This window comes from Propithecus coquereli, unplaced genomic scaffold (assembly GCF_000956105.1).
Source record: "Propithecus coquereli isolate 6110/MARCELLA unplaced genomic scaffold, Pcoq_1.0 Scaffold9, whole genome shotgun sequence".
Classification (NCBI taxonomy): domain Eukaryota; kingdom Metazoa; phylum Chordata; class Mammalia; order Primates; family Indriidae; genus Propithecus; species Propithecus coquereli.
In genome coordinates, this window is record NW_012155284.1 from 5676911 (window position 1) to 5698467 (window position 21557).

At 40.9% G+C, this 21557-nt stretch overlaps 1 long non-coding RNA gene across 1 annotated transcript in view; it reads right to left on the minus strand.

Moving 5' to 3' along the window:
- LOC105826587 overlaps positions 1–17587 on the minus strand; it is a 22806-nt gene extending 5219 nt beyond the window's left edge. Inside the window, exon 1 of the long non-coding RNA XR_001138320.1 lies at positions 17530–17587. This is a non-coding gene — a long non-coding RNA (uncharacterized LOC105826587). The remainder of the gene's footprint in view (positions 1–17529) is intronic.
- Between the last annotated feature and the right edge of the window lie 3970 nt (positions 17588–21557).

Below are 21557 nucleotides of genomic sequence, written 5' to 3' on the forward strand. Positions count from 1 at the left end.
TTGCTCAGGCTGGTTTCAAACTCCTGAGCTCAAACAATCCGCCCGCCTTGGCCTCCCAGAGTGCTAGGATTACAGGCGTGAGCCACCACGCCTGGCCAATGAACACCATATATTAATGTAAGAATCCTGCCATTAAATAAACTAAAGCAAAATCTTCCAACAGACAAAAGAAATGTGGAAGGAGGTGTTACTCCAGGAGCACAGGGGTTGCGACGCGGCCGTTTCTCCAGCTCCCTGTCCTTCTAAGTTGCTGTGTTCCTTTCAGGTCCTCATAATTTCATTTCTGACCCTCATTTCCACCACAAAATTAAGTTCAAAAGGTATCTGTTTGCTCTTTCTCTTCATGTTTATTCACATGCCTGCCTCATTGGTAAAATCACTGGCAAATGGCCACTTTGAAAAATAAGACAGAACTATCATTCTAGTGTAACTTTCCCATGAGTAAGATTAATGCTCCCTTTTAACCTGTCTTCTTTATTCGAAGTCAAGTATATTTAGCCCTTAAGTGTAGTTAAAGCAAATATAGGAACCGGTTGTTTGTCCAAATAAGTCGATTACTACTAAGAACTATTGTGAATGGTTAATAATTCTTTACGGGCCACCTACAGACATGTACCTTGGCAAAGGCAATTTACAAATTGATCTCTGTGATTTGAAAAAGTAGCTGGTTTTCTCTCTACCCTTTGGTAAATCAAGGCTACTGAATTATTGGATAGTAATGAGCTAGCTTGTCATTAGCTTTAATATCCCCATTTCTGCATTCTCTCACCAAGTTAACATGGCTTCGATATTAAAATTAAGAATATTCTCACTAAACTCAAACATAATATCAAGATGATTGGTGAAAAAAGATGGCTGGCTTGGAGAACATAATTAGAATTCAACATATCTTTGAAGAAAACAGAAAGAAAGAGAAAAGAGAGAGACAGAGAGAGAAGGAAAAAAGAGAGACAGAGAGAAATATGTCAGCATTCACAGGGTACAAAACAGAAAAAATAATAGTACTAATAAGAGTATTCAGCTGTTCCCATGGCTGGGAAACAGCATAAAAGGAGCAGACCCAAGTGTCTATAAGTATTCGATATTTAATAAACCTGGCATTTTAAATCAGGTGAAGGGATGAAATATCAGTAAACAGTATTGGTATCCAAATATGTTTTCTAAAATTTTTAAAAATTTTGTTTTTATTTTAGATTTAATTTCGTTTTAATTTTAGATTGTAATTTTTAAATCAGGTGAAGGGATGAAATATCAGTAAACAGTATTGGTATCCAAATATGTTTTCTAAAATTTTTAAAAATTTTATTTTTATTTTAGATTTAATTTCGTTTTAATTTTAGATTGTAATTTTAACATGTTAAAATGTCAGAAAATTATAAATAAATATTTGTATAACATTGGGGTTAATAGGACTATCAGAGAATACATCAAAGGCATAAGTCATAAAGAGAAAGTTTGATCCATTTGACTTTATTAAAATTTTAAATTTTATATATCAAAAACATCCACCATATAAGTCCTTTGTCAAATATATGCATTTTAAACGTTTTCTCCCAGTCTATGACTTGCCTTTTTATTTTCTTATTTTGAGAGCAGAAAATTTTGATGAAATCCAATTTATCAATTTTGTTCTTTTATATTTTATAATTTTTGTGTCCTAAGAAAACTTTGTTTACCCCCAAGATTACAGAGATTTTCTCTAATGTTTTCTTCCAGAATTTTTAAAGTTCTAGCTTTTACATTTAAGTCTATGACCCCTTTAAAGTTAATTTTTGAATATGGTGTGAAATAGGAGTTGAGGAACGTTTTTCTTTCACACAGATATCTAGGTGTTCTGGCACCATTTGTTCAAAGGATTATCTTTTCTCATTCAAGTATCTTGGCACCTTTGTCAAAAATCAACTGGTTATACATATGCGGGTCTACTTCTGGACTCTCTATTTTGTTCCATTGATCTGTGTCTATTTTTTTCATGAATACCACATTGTCTTGACTACTATTGCTTTATTCTAAATCTTGAAATCAGTATGGGTCCTCTAACTTTGTTCTTTTTAAAAAAATTTTCAGCAATTCTAGGTGCTTTCTACTTCAATATAAATTTTAGAATCATCTTGTCAATTTCTACAGACTAGCCCCTGGGAGTTTTAATAGGGATTGGTCAAATCTATAGATGAATTTGGGGGAAATTGACATTTTATAGAAATTAAATTTGATACATAAACATGGTATATCCCTCCACTGATGTATATCTTTTAATTTTTCTCAGCAGTTTTTTAGAGTTTTTCAGTGTATGAGGCTTGGATATATTTTATTTAAATTTATCCCTAAGTAGTTTAGGTTTTTTGTGAAATTATAAATGGTAATTTTAAAATTTTATTTTCCAATTTTTTTGTTGCTGGTTCATAGAAATACAATTAATTTTTGTACATTGGTCTTGTGTCCTATAACCTTCTAAATTTACTTAGTTCCAGGAGAGTTTATCCATTTATTTTTGGGGGGTATGTATACTGCTTAGAATTTTCCACATACATGATCCTCATGATTCCTTACAAAAATCTCTTACAATTCAAAAAGAATAAGACAACTCAATAAAAATAAACAAAATATTTGAAAGCATACTTAAAATATCTATAAATATCCAATAAACACATAAAAAGATGTTTAACAACTTTTGTCATTAGGGAAATGCAAATTTAACCCACAATAAAATACAAAAAATATCCACTAGAATGGCTAATATTAAAAAGACTGTATAATACTAAATGTTGATAAAGATTTGGAGCAACTGAAACTCTCATCAATGTTGGTGAGAGTATGAAATGATAATAATTTCTATTAAGAGTTTGCCAGTGTCTTACAAAGTTATACATACACTATGTACATATGTATGTATGTATACATACATACGTATGACCTAGCAATTCCACTTCTAGATATTTACCCAAGAAAAATGCCAACATATGTCCACAAAAGGATTTGTACTCAAATATATCAGCCTTACTCATAATAGACCAAAACTGAAAAAAAACCCCTGTGCTCATCAATAAGTGAATGGATAAACAAATTGTGGAGGCTGGGCGTGGTGGCTCACGCCTGTAATCGTAGCACTCTGGGAGGCCGAGGTAGGCAGATTGTTTGAGCTCAGGAGTTCAAGACCAGCCTGACCAAGAGCGAGACCCCGTCTCTACTAAAAAAAAATAGAAAGAAATTATCTGGACAACTAAAAATATATAGAAAAAATTAGCCGGGCATGGTGGCACATGCCTGTAGTCCCAGCTACTTGGGAGGCTGAGGCAGGAGGATCACTTTAGCCAGGAGTTTGAGGTTGCTGTGAGCTAGGCTGATGCCACGGTACTCTAGCCTGGCCAACAGAGCAAGAACCTATCCCAAAAAAAAAAAAAAAAACCAAATTGTGGTATAGTCATACAATGGAATACTACACAACAATAAAGAACTACTGATACACACAACTGCATGACTGAATCTCAAAAACATTGTGCTTTATGTACAAAGTACATATTATAAGATCCCATTTATATGAAGTCCTAGAATATGAAAAAAACTAACCTAAAGTTATAGAAATTAGATCTATATAGGATGGCACAAAGAGAACTTTTTGGGGTGACAGAAATGTTCTATATCTTGATTATGGTCATGGTTACATGGATATATATTTATCAAAACTCACAGAATTGTACTCTTAAAGCGGATGCATTTTTATTGTGTATAAATTATACTGCAATTATGTTGAAAAAAATCCATAATAAACATTCAAAGAAAATGACAAACCTAGAATATTTGCAACATCTAAGGCAGATAAGTTTGTGAGGTCTTTAATATACAAAAAAAAAACTTAAAAATCAATAAGAAAAAGATGTACACGCCAATAGAAAATTGCAAAACACCCAAAGGAGTAATTCATAAAAGAAAAAATATTTAAAAAGATAGACAATAAATATGAAAAAGACTCCAACTCTTTAGAAATCAAAGAACTATAAAGTAGAATAACAACAATATACAGTTGACCCTTTAATAACCCAGGTTTGAACTACATAGGTCCACTTACATTTGGATTTTTTCCAATCACAGATGGAAAATACAATATTCATGGGATGTGAAACCCATGTATACAGAGGGCTGACTTTCCCCATCTGCTGGTTCTGCAGGGTACACTGCAGGACTTGATTGAGTACAGGACTTGTACAGATTTTGGTATAGGTCAGGGAGTTCTAGAACTAATCCCGTGTGTATACTGAAGGACGACTTTAATTTATTATCTATCAAATTGATTAAAAAAAAAAACCTGAGACACCTGGATTTGGTGAAGGCAGGGAGAAAAAGATACTTCCAGACTTTTTTTTTTTTTTAAGAGATAGTTTCACTATGTTGCCCAGGCTGATCTTGAACCCCCGGGCTCAAGTAATCCCCTCATCTCAGCTTCTCGAGTAGCTAGGACTACAGACATGTGCCACCATGCCCAGCTTCACATCTTTAGTGGGAATGTAAATTGGTACAATTTCTGGGAAGAAAAATTATCAATATATATGCCAAGTCCTTTTCCTCTAACAGGATGCTAGGCGTAGGGACTATGGGTGGGCATGCGTGTGTTCCCACTTCAAATCACCTCTGGTGCAAAGACCCTCAGGTTTGAGCCTCTATTATATGCTTGTGTCCCAGGAAGCAAAATATAACCTTAACTTTAAATGTAACCATTATGTGCTTCTGTCCCAGGAAATAAAATTTAATATTAATTGGGGTAAATCAGACTAGCAATGAGAAGGTCCCCAATCTCCAAAGCAATTGTCAACTGAGAGTCTCTGAGTATGTACCCCTTAAGAGACCAGAGGACACTGACACTTCATACCCAGGTAGGCACCAGGCTAAAGCCTGTGAACCTGTAGGAGTGTCCCCAGTATTGGCTCACAAGGGGCCCTGCCATTGTAAGTGGCTTTCCTTCATCTGAAGGCTAGCATGGCTGGAGAGGAGGGCCCACCTGTTCCCCAGGCTTGGCTCAATCACCAGGGTCCAGGGGATGGAGTGGTCTCATTGGTCAGCTGGGATATATCATTTCCCTTGTGGTGGGGGACCACATTGGATTAAGTCCCTGTCTAGATTATGTGGAATAGGGTAGGAGTCTCTCCAGGGGAAAGAATGAAGGACAGGTTAAAAAGACACAGATGTGGCCGGGCGCGGTGGCTCACGCCTGTAATCCTAACACTCTGGGAGGCCGAGGCAGGCGGATTGTTTGAGCTCAGGAGCTCGAAACCAGCCTGAGCAAGAGCAAGACCCCCGTCTCTACTAAAAGTAGAAAGAAATTAGTTGGACAATTAAAAATATGTAGAAAAAATTAGCCAGGAATGGTGGCGCATGCCTGTAGTCTCAGCTACCCGGGAGGCTGAGGCAGGAGGATCGCTTGAGCCCAGGAGTTTGAGGTTGTTGTGAGCGAGGATGACGCCACGGCACTCGCCCGAGCAACAGAGCAAGACTCTGTCTCAAAAAAAAAAAAAAAAAAAGATGCAGATGTTACCACAGAGGGCAAACAGGCATCTTCTTACCTCCACGCTCAGACTCCCCAGCTCCTTCCTGGAGTCACTGGGGCCATTTCCTATCACCTAACGAGTATACCACCAGGTGAGTACACTCAAGTCTCATGTGTTGCTTGTCACTCCATCATCCCCAGTGCTCTGGTAGGGATGGGGCCTCCTTCTGAGCTGTGTGCAATCTGTCTTCCCTGCTGAGATCACAGGTGATGTTGAAGAAAAGAGTGGGCAGAAGCCACACCCAAAGGAAAAAGGTGGAGTCCGGGAAAAGGCCTGTTTCAACCGGGGAACGTGCACATACAAAATGCGTGTGCTATGGGTGGCTACGCAGAGAAGTTAGTTGAGGTGTTTCACCCACCCAGGCTCATCCACAGGGGCTCAGAGCTGGAGAATCCACTAGACATCCTTCTCCAGTTCATACCAATCTCTCCCTTCTCTAATTTCGTCCTGCAATTTTGTTGTCAGCTCACTAGTGACCTCCCAGTTCTTGCACTGTTTCAGAAGAATTCAGCATGTCTCCTTAACTAGCAGGAAAGCCACAGGTTAAATCCTCCCTCCTTCCTCAAACCTCCCTGATTACCCCAGCCTGGGATGATCTCTCTCCCTCTTCATCCCTCCCATTCATACTTGCAGTAATCACATTCTTGTTTGTAGCAGCTTTTCTTTTGTTGCCTTGAATCACGATATATTTTTTGGCTTCAAGGTTTACTCTTCGTGCACTCACACCTTTTCTTCCCAGCAGGTTGCCTCTTATTTCTTTCCATCCCCAGCTGCATACGGCGCACTCAGCGCTAGGCAGTTTAGCCTAGTGGCTCGGAACCTGGGCATGAGACTCACATACCTGGGTATGAATTCCAGCTCTGCCACTGACTAGCTGCATGACCTACAAATTACTCAGCTTCTATCTGTCTTCTTTATCAATAAAGTGAGGACAAAAGTAACACCTTCACTGGGCGGTTGTGGGGACTGAGACAAGCAGTAGCAAGTGTTCAGCAGAGAGCCTGAGGTGCTGTAAGGGCTCCGGGCAGGTTGGCTGTGAGCACATAAGTGCTTGTGAATATCTGCTGGTTGAATGGCGCTAATCAGGCAGCGACACTAAGTAAATAGAGAGAGGGCTGCTCTCGAGTGGGGCTGGGAAGCCAGAGTGCCAGCGTCGGGAACCCCATGCTGTCCTAAAAGAGGAGGCTGAAACCTGGTGATCTTGGGCAGTAGACTCCATGGGACAGGTCAGGTATTATCATAGCATTTAGTGTTCTGCTTAAGGGGAAGAAATGTGGGGAACTGAGGTTGTGTAACAGAAATTATTAGAATATTAATTGATCAAGTATTTATTGAGCACCTATTGTACGCCAGGAAAATAAATTTCTTTTCTTGGAGATAATTAAGAGTATAATAGCTAGAGTGTGTTCTCTCCTCACCATACATGTACATAGTTCAAGCCTCAATGGTTTCTGGCCTGAATCCTTGTGATTTTCTCCTAACCAGTCCTCATGCCCACCCTGTTCTTCCTTTACTAATCTATACTGAGCAGAGCTGGTGAGATGAGTTTTCTAAAATACCCAAATATTGTATTCCCTTTCTGAAAACCTTTCAGTGGCTCCTCCTGCTGGGGTTGTCTGTCTCTCCTGCATCCCACACCCAAGTACCTCACCCCTCCAGGATTCAGTCTCCCCTGGATCTCTACCTAGCAACTCTCCTCTCACTCTTTAAGAACCAGCTCAAGTATCAGCCCCCTGGGAAACCTTCTGTAGCTATCAGAGTCCCCCCACCCCCCACCCCACCCCCGCCAAGAAATACAGAAACCACTTTCTGTGTTTAAACAGAATAATGCACAGGACTGGTTTTGTAGGTGATGGAAAAAATGAGCCATCAACCAGGGGACAGTGAGGCAAACAGAGATTAGCACCAGTAAGAAACTGTTACCACCCCAAGGGTAGAGGGACAGTTGGAGGTTACCAGGACCCAGGCTCCATTGTCTCTCTGCTGAGGTTGGACCCCAGAGGACCTGTCTAGGGGGAGATGCAGGCAGGGGGAGACTGGCTGCCTTGAAGATTCTGAAGGTGCCATGCAAGGCAGAGGAGGGGAACAGCTGCCCTGATCCCCCTTCATTCTTCCTCCAGTCTGCCTTCTCCCCAACTGCTGGAACAGCCAGAGCTGCTGACACCACAGGGCTTCCCACCCCTGCCCTGGAAAGGCATGAGCAGAGGAAGAATGGGGCTTGGGGAGGCTGCAGGTAGCCACCCTCTCTTTCCTGCTCCCCCACTCCGATCCTGTCTTCTTTATAGTCCCGATTCCACTGTGCTGTGATCCCTCTGTTTACAAGTCTGTTTTCCTTACTAGACTGTGGAGTTCTACAGGGTGAGACAATGGCCTTATTCATCTTGGCATCCTTAGCTCCTGGCATAATTCACAGTACATAATAGGCATTTAATCATCTTTGGGTATCTGTTGAAAGTAAACTCCTGGGGTCGCCTTCAGCCAGCTCTCCTTTTCCATCTCCTTTTTCGATCTACCTACTTTGACTGACCTCTCCTTGGCATTGAAGAATAAACAAGCAGGAGCTTGGGGTTCATTCACCTCTCTGGGTCTGCAATCTACAGCCTTATATTTAAATTCTCCCAACAACAAATCACAATAGTTATATATACTCAGAGCACCAGCAACATATCAACCTTCTACCTTCCCATAGCTACGTGAGAATTATCCACGGAAAATCCCCCAACTCTCAAAATATCTTCTCTCTACCACCCAAGATGCTTCTGGGCCACCTCTCCCTGCTGTTAATCAGTGTGTGCTCAGGGTAAACAAACTAATTTTAAAATCAGTTTAAGCAAAACATAATTAGGAAGATAAATTAGCTGCCCACAAAATTGCATAATGAATGCCCATGCAGAAATTATTTTTATTATCCACCATTTTTATTATCTCTATAATGGTTTCCTTTCCATCACTGCAGATAATACTTGGCTGACAGCAGAAGGAAATACCATAGAACTTACCTCTGACCTTGATCATCTATACAATGATTACCAAAGGAGAAACACTGGCTTTTTGGTTTTTCTTATCTTGAATTTTTAACACCGGCCTAGTGGAATAGCAAGGGGGCTTAGAGGAAAAGACCCCTGTTACTAGAGTCGGGCAACCGGAGTTCGACTCTTGGTTTGGATCTATCACTGTGCAATCATGAGCAAGCTAGGTAGCCCCTGCGAAATCAATTTCTTCGTATGTGAAATGAGGATGATGACTACACCTACCTCAATGATCATGAGAGCCAACACATGCTTACTCTGTGGCTTAAGAATGAATTCATATGAATTAATTCCTTTAATCTTTACCACCACCTCATGAAATGCATACTATTATTATTTGCACATAAGGAAACAGGCATAGAGAGATTATGTAACTTGCTCAAAAGGATACTGTGAAAACTGGATATGGTTTTATAAACTGAAATCATAAAGCAGCTGCCTGAAACATAGTAGGTACTCGATTAATTTTTTCCTTTACAAGTGTCATGTCCCCATCTCAAAATGACTGATCCTTATGGAAACTAGTTTTTTACTGAACCTCCCTGGTCAAGAGGCCTGGATGCTCCGACGCTAGCTCTGTACTCACTGTACTCTGTGTTTTAGGTTTCCCCATATAAAATGACAGATTATATCAGCAGCTGCCAGTTGGTGGCCTATGGGCTGTGCCTGGCCTGCACCACTACATTTTGTTGCATTGCATAATGTTTACATTTTCTGAAAGTAATTCCCAATGTTCAAAATCAGTAGATCTCCCTTGATTTCTTTCTCTACACACACATGCATACATGTACACATACACACGCACACACACACACAACGATTTCAGGCTCCTCTTGAAAATAGGCCCATCTAGCCACATGGGCTCTTATTCCCACAAAGCAACATTCACCTTAAATTGAGCAGAGGCCACCTCCTTTTACAAGGCAAATATGTCCCAATTTGCCATGGTCCCCATTTCTCAGAGCTTCGTGCAGACGTGTAAGGCTACAACCTCCAGACTCAGTGATCACTAAGGTCTCTCCCTTCCACTACTAAGAATCCATGATTTCCTGATAACTTGACAGAGTTTCCCAGGGGGAGTCCACTGCAGGGCACCATAGATTTTCATTGAATGTTGTTGCCTCATAGGCTGATCAATTCACCCCAGATTAACTGGAACTGTCCCTTTTTTTAGACAGAAAGTCCTGCATCCCAGGAAATTCCTCAACCCCAGGCAAACCAGGTTGGTCACCCTGTGTGTCACTCTAACATAGCCCTTCCCACTTGGAAGATAAAGATGCCATATTTCATCCTAGTCTCCCCTCATTGGGCAGCTCCTGTGGTACAAGGAGAGCATGCCTAGCCCGGCAGGATATGTTGGGGTTGGGGGAGGTGGGGTGGGCTGGATGGAGAGGACCTACACTTGGTCACCAGTCATATGACCAGTTCTCCTGATGGGGCTCAATGTGACCTTAGGTAGCTCACCCAGTCTCTGGGCCTCTCTGCCCTGTCATTCATTCATTCCACAAATATTAAATGCCTTCCATGTGCCAAGCACCATGCTAGGCACTGAGGATACAGCAATGAATAAGCAAGAACAAGGTCTTTTCCCTTAGAGAATTCACATCTAGAAGAGGAAAGACAGTAAAACAAGTTAACAACATCTAATGGTATTCCAGGTGGTGATAATGCCATAAATAAACCATTGGCCATGTAAGAAAAGCAATCAGTAGGGCCACAGGGCCATCAGCAATTTTGGTGGGTGGCAAGGAGTACCAGAAATGAACTGAGATTTCACCTGGCCTTCCATTTTGATCAATATGAAGTTCTTAACTTTGGGGCTTTGTGACTCAAGGCATATACGTAACAATTTAATTTTCCAATTACAAAATGTTTCTTCCTCAGTGAAAAAAGCTTTGTGGCTGCAATCCATATCAATATGAAATTTGGTTCTTGCACAGATGGATTGGAAATTTATCAAGTCAAATCCACCCAAACAGTAGCACAAGGGTTGCAAAAAGAGAGAGGCCAAGCTTATTAGCAAACCTGACAACACTTTATTAAACAAAGTACAGCTGGAGTCAGGAGCCCACATGCCAAAGCCAGAAGCAGAAAAGTAAGTAAATAAGTAAATAAATAAACTGTCCATCACCTACTCCCAACTCTTTCCACAAAAGCTGTATCCTCTCTCAATGAAAGAAGTAACCACATTATAACAAATTAAGTAAGGGACACTATCTCAGTATGTCATTCATTCATTGCACAGATAGGTATAGAGTACTTGCTATGTGCCAAGACTGTTATCATAAGTAATGAAAGGTGGTGATCCTTGGGAAGTTCAGCATATTTGTCTATATTTAAAGTAACCCTTATTTTATTCTTTAGATTCTAAAACAACAAATTGCATTTTATAATTTTTAAGCTTAGAAAAGCTCTTATAGACATTGGCCTAGGCCAAGAATTTATGAAGAAGACCCCAAAGGCAATCACAGCAACAACAAAAATAAATAAATGGGACCTGATCAAATTAAAAAGCTTCTGCACAGCCAAGGAAACTGTCACAAGAGCAAACAGACAACCTACAGAATGGGAAAAAATATTCACATGTTACACAACTGATAAAGGGCTGATAACTAGAATCTATACAGAACTCAGGAAAATCAGCAAGAAAAAAATCAAACAATCCTATCAGAAAGTGGGCAAAGGACATGAACAGAAACTTTTCAAAAGAAGATAGACTAATGGCTAACGAACATACGAAAAAATGCTCAACATCTCTAATCGTCAGGGAAATGCAAATCAAAACCACAATGAGATAGCACTTATCTCCACTGAGTATGGCCTTTATCAAAAAGTCCCAACAAATGTTGGTGTGGTTGCGGAGAGATAGGAACACTCATACACTGCTGGTGGGACTGCAAACTAGCACAACCTCTGTGGAAAGCAATATGGAGATACCTCAAAGAGATACAAGTAGAACTACCATTCGATCCAGCAATCCCATTACAGGGCATCTACCCAAAAGAACAAAAGACATTCTATAAAAAAGACATCTGCACTCAAATGTTTATAGCAGCACAATTCACAATTGCAAAGATGTGGAAACAACCCAAGTGCCCATCAATACATGAGTGGATTAATAAAATGTGGTATATATACCATGGAGTACTATTCAGCTGTAAGAAACAACAGAGATCTAGCACCTCTTGTATTTTCCTGGATAGAGCTGGAATCCATTCTACTAAGCGAAGTATCCCAAGAATGGAAAAACAAGCACCACATGTACTCACCATCAAATTGGTATTAACTGGTCAACACTGAAGTGCACATATAGTAGTAACATTCATAGGGTGTCGGGCAGATGGGAGGCGGGGAGGGGATGGGTATATACACACATAATGGGTGCGGTGCGCACTGCCTGGGGGATGGACATGCATGAAGCTCTGACTCAGGTGGGGCAAGAGCAATATACATAACCTAAACATTTGTACCCCCATAATATGCTGAAATAAAAAAAAAAGAAAAGCAATAAAATCCCTCCTTTAAGCGAGGGTTTCTTAACCTCGGCACTACTGACATTTTGGGATATGTAATTCTTTGCCACAGGGGCCGTCCTATGCATTGTAGGATGTTTAGCAGCATCCCTGGCTCTACCCACCAGATGCACAGAGCGCCGCCTCCCTCCTCCCCTCCCAAGTCATTACCATCAAAAATCCCTCCAGGTATTGCACATGTCCCCTGAGGGGAAATCGCCTCAGGATGAGAACTATAGCTTTAAGCAATCTGCTTTTCTCTCTTAACTGTGGCTCAGAAACACAGGTACATGAAGAGGCCACCTTCTACTGCCACGCTCATTTTGAGGGAGATTCCCTCTTGGAAGGTCCCTTACATTCCCCTTTCCATTCTTAATGCCACGAGCCCAGCCCTCCGAGAAAGGCAGCGCAATCCCAGGTCTGGGTCTGGAGGAGAGGGTGGGGGCGGGGATGGATGGGCTCTGGCTCTGCGCAGGGGATCAGGAGCTTCTGGAGCTTACAGCGTGTGCGTCACAGCTGCCCATCCAGGCCGTGCCCCAGACCTGCACTCCTCCAAATGAGCTTTGCTATCAGCGCTGGAGAAAAGCTTCTTCTGTGCGGGGCTTACATACCCACATGTAAGTCCAACAGTCTGTGGCTTCTCTAAGCCAGGCGGATTAAAACTGTGCTCCGTCTTCCTCGAACATTGTTATGAGCGAGTCTCCAAAGCTGGGAGCAGGGGACGCCTGCCTGGCCACTTCCTGCCATAAGGACTTTACAAAGAGCCCATTGTGCACAACCTAATCTAAGATAGAGCCAATGCACCCGGCTGGGCCGCTTACCCCCTATCTTTGGCCGGTTATTTGGCAACAAACAATAGTTGTATAGAAGCAAACATTTTCAGTTGATAAAAAATGCCATTGTAAACCCAGGTCAGGCATGGCATTTGCAGATACCTGTAACTTGGGTCCTGGCTGCTTGGAACAAAAGGCAAATTAGTGTAGTGTGTTACCACTTAGTGACTCAGATCCAGTGATCCGCGTCATAGAAAATAGGGCTGGGAGAAGAGGGAGAGGGCAAGAGGGTCCAGATGCCGCTTCCACTTGATAAATATCTACTGACTATTGTGTCCCAGCACTGTGCTCTGCCCCTGGGGGGAACTTAGCTCTCGTGGAATCTTTCGGGGTTTACAAATTCGAAAGCTTCCGGACCTGACAACACCCTGATGAGAGGGTGGTGCTCATGCCCGTCTGCAGGGCCCACTCCTCAGCTCCAGCTGCCTGTGGCCAGAATGGCCCATGCATGCAGTTTTGCCAGATCTGAATTTTCAAGAAAAACTGGAAAACAGAATTTTTATGTGTAATCTTTTCATTTTTAAACATAGGCTAAAATTTTAAAAGAAAAACAAAATAAAAAGCCTGCATAGATCAAACCAACCCAAGTCTCCAAACCTTCAAGCTATTACTTTTGCTTTAGAGACAATGAGGAATAATAGTTAAGAGAGAGGTATCTGGAAGTGGGGAGAAGGGTACCTGTTTTACTCTCTGCTTGCTTTGTGACCTCGGGCAAGTTATCTAACCTCTCTGGGCCTTACTTTCTTCATGTGTGAAATGAGCATGATAAGGCACATTGTAGACATAAATGAGAGAATGTGCGTACACAATTTATGGATCCACTCGATCTATAAATTGAGTACTATATTTGCAGGCCATCTGGTCTGCTCTTCCAGGAATCTCTTTTACAACATCCTTGACAATCGGACACTCGACCACTGCTTGTGCACTTCCTGAGACAGGAAGCTCAGGGATTCTTAGGGAATGCCAGTTGTATAACAATCCCCCAATCTCTGTGCCTTCATCCAATGTATGGTCATCCATTGCCCACGTCCCATTGCAATGTGGCTAACAGGTACTCTGTCGCCCCTCTGCCCCATGGATCCATGCGCCCTCTATCTGGGGGCTCTGTCATGCCCCAGGACTTCCCAGAATCCTCTACCAGGTTCTCTGCTTACAGCCAGCTGAGAGAGAGAGAGAAAGAGAAAGAGAGAGAGACACAGAAAGAATGAGGTGCATCACATATCACAACCGCACATTCCCACTTGCCAGAGGCCTATCGCATGGCCCCAATCTAATTATAAAGGAGGTTAGGACGTGAAGTGTTCCTATGTGTCCAGAAAGAGAAACAAAGAAAACAGCACTGGTGAACATCTAGGCAATCTCTGGCACACTCTGTATTCATATAAACACAATTCTACATATTTACAACGTCCACCCTGTCTTGCCTTCCAGAGCAGCACACACAGGACAGCAGGTAGACACAGGTTAAGGACAGACAGGCGTGGATTTGAATCCCAGTTTCAACGCTTGCTAGCTTTGGACCTTAGCAAATTCCTTATATACTCCGGGCCTCAGCTGTCTCATTTCAAAAGTAAGGCTAGTCATACTTACCTCACCGGGTGGTTGTGAGGATGGAATAAGAGAATGTGTATATTAGCACACTCCACAGTTTCCAGTATGTAACCTAGAAGGACCTCAGTTTATGCTGGTGTCTCTTCTGGTCCTCAACTACCTGATTGCTTTACAGGTATTTAAAAATGACTATGATTATTTCCATTAAGTTTTCTCTTCCCCCAGTCTCCTCAGCTATTTTTATTGTTTTTCCATGACATCACTGCCAGACCCCTCACTCTCCTAATGGCTGTTCCACAGATGTACCCCAGTTTGATAAGTTTCTTGACAAGAAATTGCTTGACAAACTTCCTTAGTTTGGGTTTCTATGAAAGCAGACCCTGAGACAAGGACTTGAGTGCAGATTATTTGGGAGAAGTAATCTCAGGAAACAGAAGTGAAGGAAAGGGGGAAGGGAGAAAGGTCAATAAATAGGTGGGTTACAGCTGTGGGCAATTGGGGTACAAACCCACAGGGGCTCTGAGGAGCCATGTTGAAAACACCTTAGAATTGGCCCACATTCTATGTCCTGCAGGATAGGGAGGCTAGGACATTTATCTATGAAATCCTGTTCTCATACATTGAGGGCTTCTACCAATAAAGGAATGTTTACTGCCTTGAGGTTATGGGCTGTGCCTACATATAGCTAAGCAGGCTTTCCCAACCTCTAGAAAGCAAAACAGAGACCTGCTGTGATGTGAGCTTAGATGGACCTTGGCAATGTGCATGGCAATGTTCCACCTTGGCAACACTGAAATTGGTGGCAGAAGGATGTGGCTCAGTGCATCATCATAAGCTCTGCTACATTGCCTCTAGCAAAGATGTCTGGAAGAGTCCACCCACATATTCTGTGTTTGGGCATAGGATTAGGGTAACGATCATCTTATCTTTTTAATTTTTTTCATTTCCCCAAGGAAGATGTGATGGCCAAGAATAAACAAAATGATCCAAGTAAGGGTCTAATAACTGCAGAACAGAAGATATAATCATTCATTAAAAGCAGACTGAGGGTAAAGGAAGAATTAAAACTGTTTATATTTGTAGATAGCTTCATCCTGTACATAGAAAATACCAAGGAAGCCACACACAAAACATCTAGAACTAATAAAAGAGTTCAGCAAGGCTGCAAGGTTCAAGATCAATATTTTAAAAATCTATTTTATTTCTATATACTAGCAATGACAAACCCTAAAATAAAATTGAAAAAAATCTTCTATTCACAAAGCATCAAAAAGAATAAAATACTTAGGAATAAATTTAATAAAAGTATAAGACATACACTAACAATTATGAAACATTACTAAGAAAAATTCATGAAGATTCAACTAAATTGAGATCTTCCCTATTCATGGATTAGAAGATTCAAGATTGTCTTGGCAATTCCTCCCAAATTGACCTATAGATTCAACATAATTCCTACCAAAATTCCAGCAGGCTTTTTATGGGTAAAAATTGACACACAAATCCTAAAATTTAGATGGAAATTTAAAGTATAGTCAAGACAATTTTGAAAAGAAAAACAAAATTGAAAGACTTATGTCACCCAATTTCAAAATTTACTATAAAGCTACATGAATCAATACAGTATGATATTGGTATAAGGATAGACATATAGATGAATGGAAAAGAATTGAGGGTTCAGATATAAACCCTTGCAATTTACCGTCAGTTGATTTTTGACAAAGGTACCAAGATAATTCAGTGAGGAAAGGATAGCCTTTTTTCAGTAAGTGACAGTGGGACTATTGCATATCCACTTGTAAAAATATGAACTTAGGCTCTTATCTCACATCATATACAACAAAATGAACTAAAAATGGATCACAGACCTAAAGATAAGAGTTAAAACTACAAAACTTCTGGCAGAAAATATAGGAGAAAATCGTGGTAACTTTGGGTTGGGGCAAAGAATTTTTTAGATAGGACACCAAAATCATGACACTTAAAAGAAAAAAAATGATAAATTGGACTTCATCAAAATTAAACTTTTGCACTTCAAGGTATCAGTAAGAAAAACAAGCTACAGGCTGGGAGAAAAAAATTCAAAATCATAGATTTGATAAAGGACTTCTCTACAGAGAAAAGAAAGAACTCTTGCAATCTAATAATAAGAAAAACAACTCAATTTTAAAATGGGCAAAAGATTTGAATAGACATTTCACTAAAGAAGGTACACAAATGGCTAAAAAGCATATGGAAAGATGCACAATATCATTAGTCATTAAGGAAATACAAATTAAAAGCATAATGAGATACATACCCACTGGAAAAGTTATGATGTAAAAGAGGGATAATACCAAGTGCTGGTGAGGATGTGGAGAAACTAGAGCCCTCCTATATTGTTGATAGGAATATAAAATGATATTTTCACATTGGAAACAGTTTAACAGTTTCTTTAAAAGTTAAACATACATTTATCATACAACCTAGTGATTCCATTCATAGAAATCCACCCAAGGACAATAAAAACATACAACCACACAAAGACTGTACATGAATGTTAACAGCAGCATTATTCATAACAGTCAAAAACTGGAAACAACCCAAATTTCCATTAACTGACAAATGAATAAGCACAGTGTAGTATAACCATATAAGAGAACACTCCACACAGCAGTCAAGGTGAACTTTTGAGAGTGCAAATTTGACTTGTGACTGAGGGTTAAATGTATAAGACAATTGTACCAAGTTTGTTAATAGTTTTTAAATATTTGACTATGTCAGTTTACGTGATGTTATGTTTTGGTACCTTGTGTAAGTCATTTTGGAGCTGACACACATTGTTGCTGAGCTGCTAACTTATCTTGTTGGTGAGAAGCAGCATCTGGGCTTGCAATTTCTGTATTTCCCTGGATTCTCTTCCAATTTTTCTGACTCCTAGGCCAGGTGTGTGCATTTAGCTCCATAATGAAGGAGCCCAGCTCTGTGGGATACCTTTATCAACAAGGGCAAAGGCAACAAGAACAAACATGGATTTCAATCCATCTTTGTGGGGTTCTGGCTCATATTCATGGGATACTACCTGCTTGTGCTCTTCCTTTCTTGCCTGGGGATTTCAGAGGTTTGTCTGAGGTCAGATATGCTTCCAAGCTCACGTGGCTGTTAGGGTGTTCAGTTTCTTGCAGGTGGTCAGACTGAGGACCTGGTTTTCTTGCTATCCATCAGCTGCAGGCTGCCTTCAGCTCCCTACTGTATGGCCCTGTTCACATGGCAGCTCACAGCATGGCAGCTTGCTCCTTCACAGCCAGCAAGGGACAGAGTCTCCTAGAAAGATGGATTACAATCTTATATAACATAATCATGTACACATAACCACACATATCCCATCACTTATTATATTCTACTAGTTAGAGGCCAGTCACAGGTCCCATCCACACTCAAGGGAGATCACACAAGGGTGAAACCAGGACTTGAGGATCACCAGAGTCTTTCCATCACAGTTCACCTTCTGGCCCCCAATGATCTGTGTCCCTCCCCCATGCACAATACATTTACTGCCACCCAGGGTCTCCAAGAGCCTCATATCATTACAGCATCTGCTCAAAGTCCAGGATCTCATCATCTAAATCAGGTCCAGGTATGGATGAAGATCGTTGGGCATAGTTCCTCTCAATCTGTCAAACTAAAGACAAGTTATCTGGCTCCTAACACAATGGAGGAACGAGCATAGTAAAATAGTTATAGACATTCCCATTTAAAAAGGGGAGAAGGTGTGGGCAATGGAAGGTAAAAAGGAGTTACCAAGCCAAAGCAGTTTTGAAATAGAGCCTAGCAAACTTCAGTCAGAATTCCTTGACTGGATCTCAAGGGCAGGGAATAATTCACCACAGCTGTTGGTCCCGCCCTCCAGGTTAAGGTAACACATATTTGCAGCTGAGTAGTTTCATCATCCTGTTTCCTGCCAGTAGAATTTTGGAGATCTAATAGCCTCCTTCCATTTTGTACTCTTTCTATCCTTTTCAGTTTAAGTGGGCAGTGCTTTTGCTGAAATAATTTTCTTGAATACTTTGTGGGTCACCAGTGAATTTCCCTTCAGACAAAAGCCACATCCACAGTTCTTTTTGAGATAGATCCTCATCTACCTTAGGTTCATGCTGAGATGGTTGTAGGACAACTCAATTAAGCTTCTAAAAGGCCCTATTATTTGAGAAGTTCTGTGAAATACACCCTTAATCTTTGTAGAAGGTCCTTTATGTAACAACACTACTCTGATCCTTTGATCTTCCCAAGGTTTTAACAAAAGCTTGTAGAATCACTACTTGGCTCTTTCTCTAGGCCAGGACTTATTTTTATGCCACATGCTCAAAAGTAATTTCTTAATTTTAACATCTTTTGCCATCTGGAGAGACTGAGAATTTTCAAAATCATCAAGTCCTGGTTCCTTTTTGTTTAACAGTTCTTCCTTCAATTTATTTCTCTTCTCTTGCATTTTCCTGTAGGCACCAAGAAGAAACCAGTTGGTAACTTCAACACTTTGCTTGGAAATCTTCTTAGCTATATAGCCAAATATATCACTTATTTCATATATGTATCATTGTGATGATTCATTTGTGTGTTTCTGCTTTCAAGATACTTGTAGCATTTAAAAGATTCAGATACAGGATATTTGTGATTTTCAGGAGACCATATTATATACAATATATAGTTTATATATATATCTTTAGAGTTCAATTAGCTCATAAATTAATATTTAAATATTTGGAAAATGTCATATTTGTTAAATTCATAAGTTTTCATTTTTTACTTGTTTAAGGAGCATTTTAATTTTTAGAGGAATACTGCTTAGTCTATATAAGTAATAAATTGAGCATTAAACAGATTACGAATAGCAGTGATTGTGCCTCCCTACAATACAGAGGTCTCTCAGACACTGAAGAATTTATTCAGATGTAAGCATTCCAGAAAGGTTCACAGCAGAGATACTGAAAGCAGCAGAACTGAGGAGACAAAAGCCAGGACTGGGCATCGGGTCCTCTTTGGCCGAAGAGAATGGACGGCGGCCTCGCAATGCTGCGGCCCTGACTCCCTCTAGTGGTCGAGACTACAAAACCCGCCGTTCCCGAGGACCGAGAGAAAAAATACTTCTGCCAGGTCATCTCTCTTCAAAAAGTTTCATTTGATTAGCAAGACCAAAAAAGAAAAAAAAAGCAGAAATTTTTCCTCCAAACTTCTTATGAGATGTTTATCTAGTCTTTGCACAAACACTTCCTCCGTCACTAGGTAGCACAATCTACTTTGAACATCTTTAATGAGCGTAAAAGGCTTCCTTCTTTTCAGCTGACACTCTGTCCCCGTCACCTGTACTCACTGGCCCCACACTTACCCTCGGGAGCGCACAGCACAATTCTAATCTCTCTTCCACCTGACGGCACTTCGAATATTTGAAAATGGCTTCTTGTCTCCCCCTGGGACTTACCGTCTCCAGGCCCACACGTAGTTCCTTCAACTGCTCCTTATTTGCCCAAATTTCCAGATTCCTCTGTCACCACTGCTCTCCTCTGGAGGCACTCTGGTTTGTCAACAGCCCCTGAAGACATGCCGACTGCCAAGACCTGTGCCCAGGGCCTGAGCTGTGGCCCAACCATCCCTCAGCGCAGAGGGGCCAATTACCACCCTCCTGCAGGACACTCTGCTCCTACGAACCCATGTTTCAGCGGCTTTATCAAGTGATGGATCCGAGGCTGAGATTTCTCTTGCCTGGATTTTTCCCATATGAGGCAACTTCACACTTCTCTTGCTTTACCCTCTTTGTAGCCCTGAAACTTTTTCTGTTCTTGGACAGAACTTAGTTTCCCAAATAATAACATACACAGCTGCCAGCAGATGACCAGGTCTGTGTGAAACTGGCCTGCCACTGCTCAGAAGCCTCACAAAACCCCTCGACAGTGACCTGTTCCTTTGCGAGACTGAAGCTTGAGAACTTGATCTTCAGGTTGGAGACACCTGACTGGCCTAAATCCCTGCTGCTGCAGTTTAAACTCATTTCCTCTGATATTGCCCTCTGTGGACGTGGAGAAAAGAGACTTGACGTCAGTAATGTGACATCCCTTTACAGTTTGAAGGCTGATATTCAGTCTACTCACACCTCTCTTCTCGGAACTAATGTAGACTTTTCCCTGAAGGGCTATTTTTCAAAACCGTTCATCATTTACTTTGTCTCCCCTGGCTCCTTTCCAATTTCTCCATAACATCCTCCACTTATGGGCCCCAAGACTGAACAGTATGTTTTAATGACTGATATTGGCTATAGATTAAGAATTATACCTGTGAAAATATTTCCATTATAACATAGCTCATTGTTACAAAGATTTATCTACGTAAGGAATCCCCGGTGTACAACAGGTTATGTTTCAAAACTTTCTTTTTAGATCAGTTATTTGATATTTGGGCACATTTTTCCACAGAAACAATGTTATATCTGGTACCCGGGCTCCCAGCCCAGCCAACAAGAGCCAATTTAATCCACAGAGCACTAATGATATCGGGTTGAATTTTGACAATAAGAATTCTCTGATGTTGAAAATAAAAGATGCAAGAAGATGGAATGGGAATTTCTTCCTTCGATTTCTCAGCAGGGAGCTTTCCACAGTGGAATTATGAAATGGATGACTCTTAACTTTGGGTATCTTCTTCACATTGTTTTTCTGGCCTTCCCCACCTCTTTGGGTCCTAATTCCCAATATCCCAGTGTTGCCTGAAGTCTCCTAGGTGCTGCCTGACCCAGATCTCCCTACATCCCCCAATTCTCCATGCTTCAATACGTCTTAGCTCCTCTCTCATGACCCCAACAGCCATTCCCTGAATGAAGTAAGTTCAGGGGAGTGTTAGCATGACAGCCATCTCATTGAACCAGATGCCATGAATGAATTCTCCGTGATGTTTGTTTTTAAATGGGTAGCTCACTTACCCAAAAGACTCCCATCTGTGCAATTCACAAAATGAATTTACTGTCACAAAATGAAAAAAATACAGATTACATGAGGGGAATATTTTGGGGAATATGGAAGCCACTATAATAGATTTGCTTTTTCTGCCTGCTTGGGAATCTAT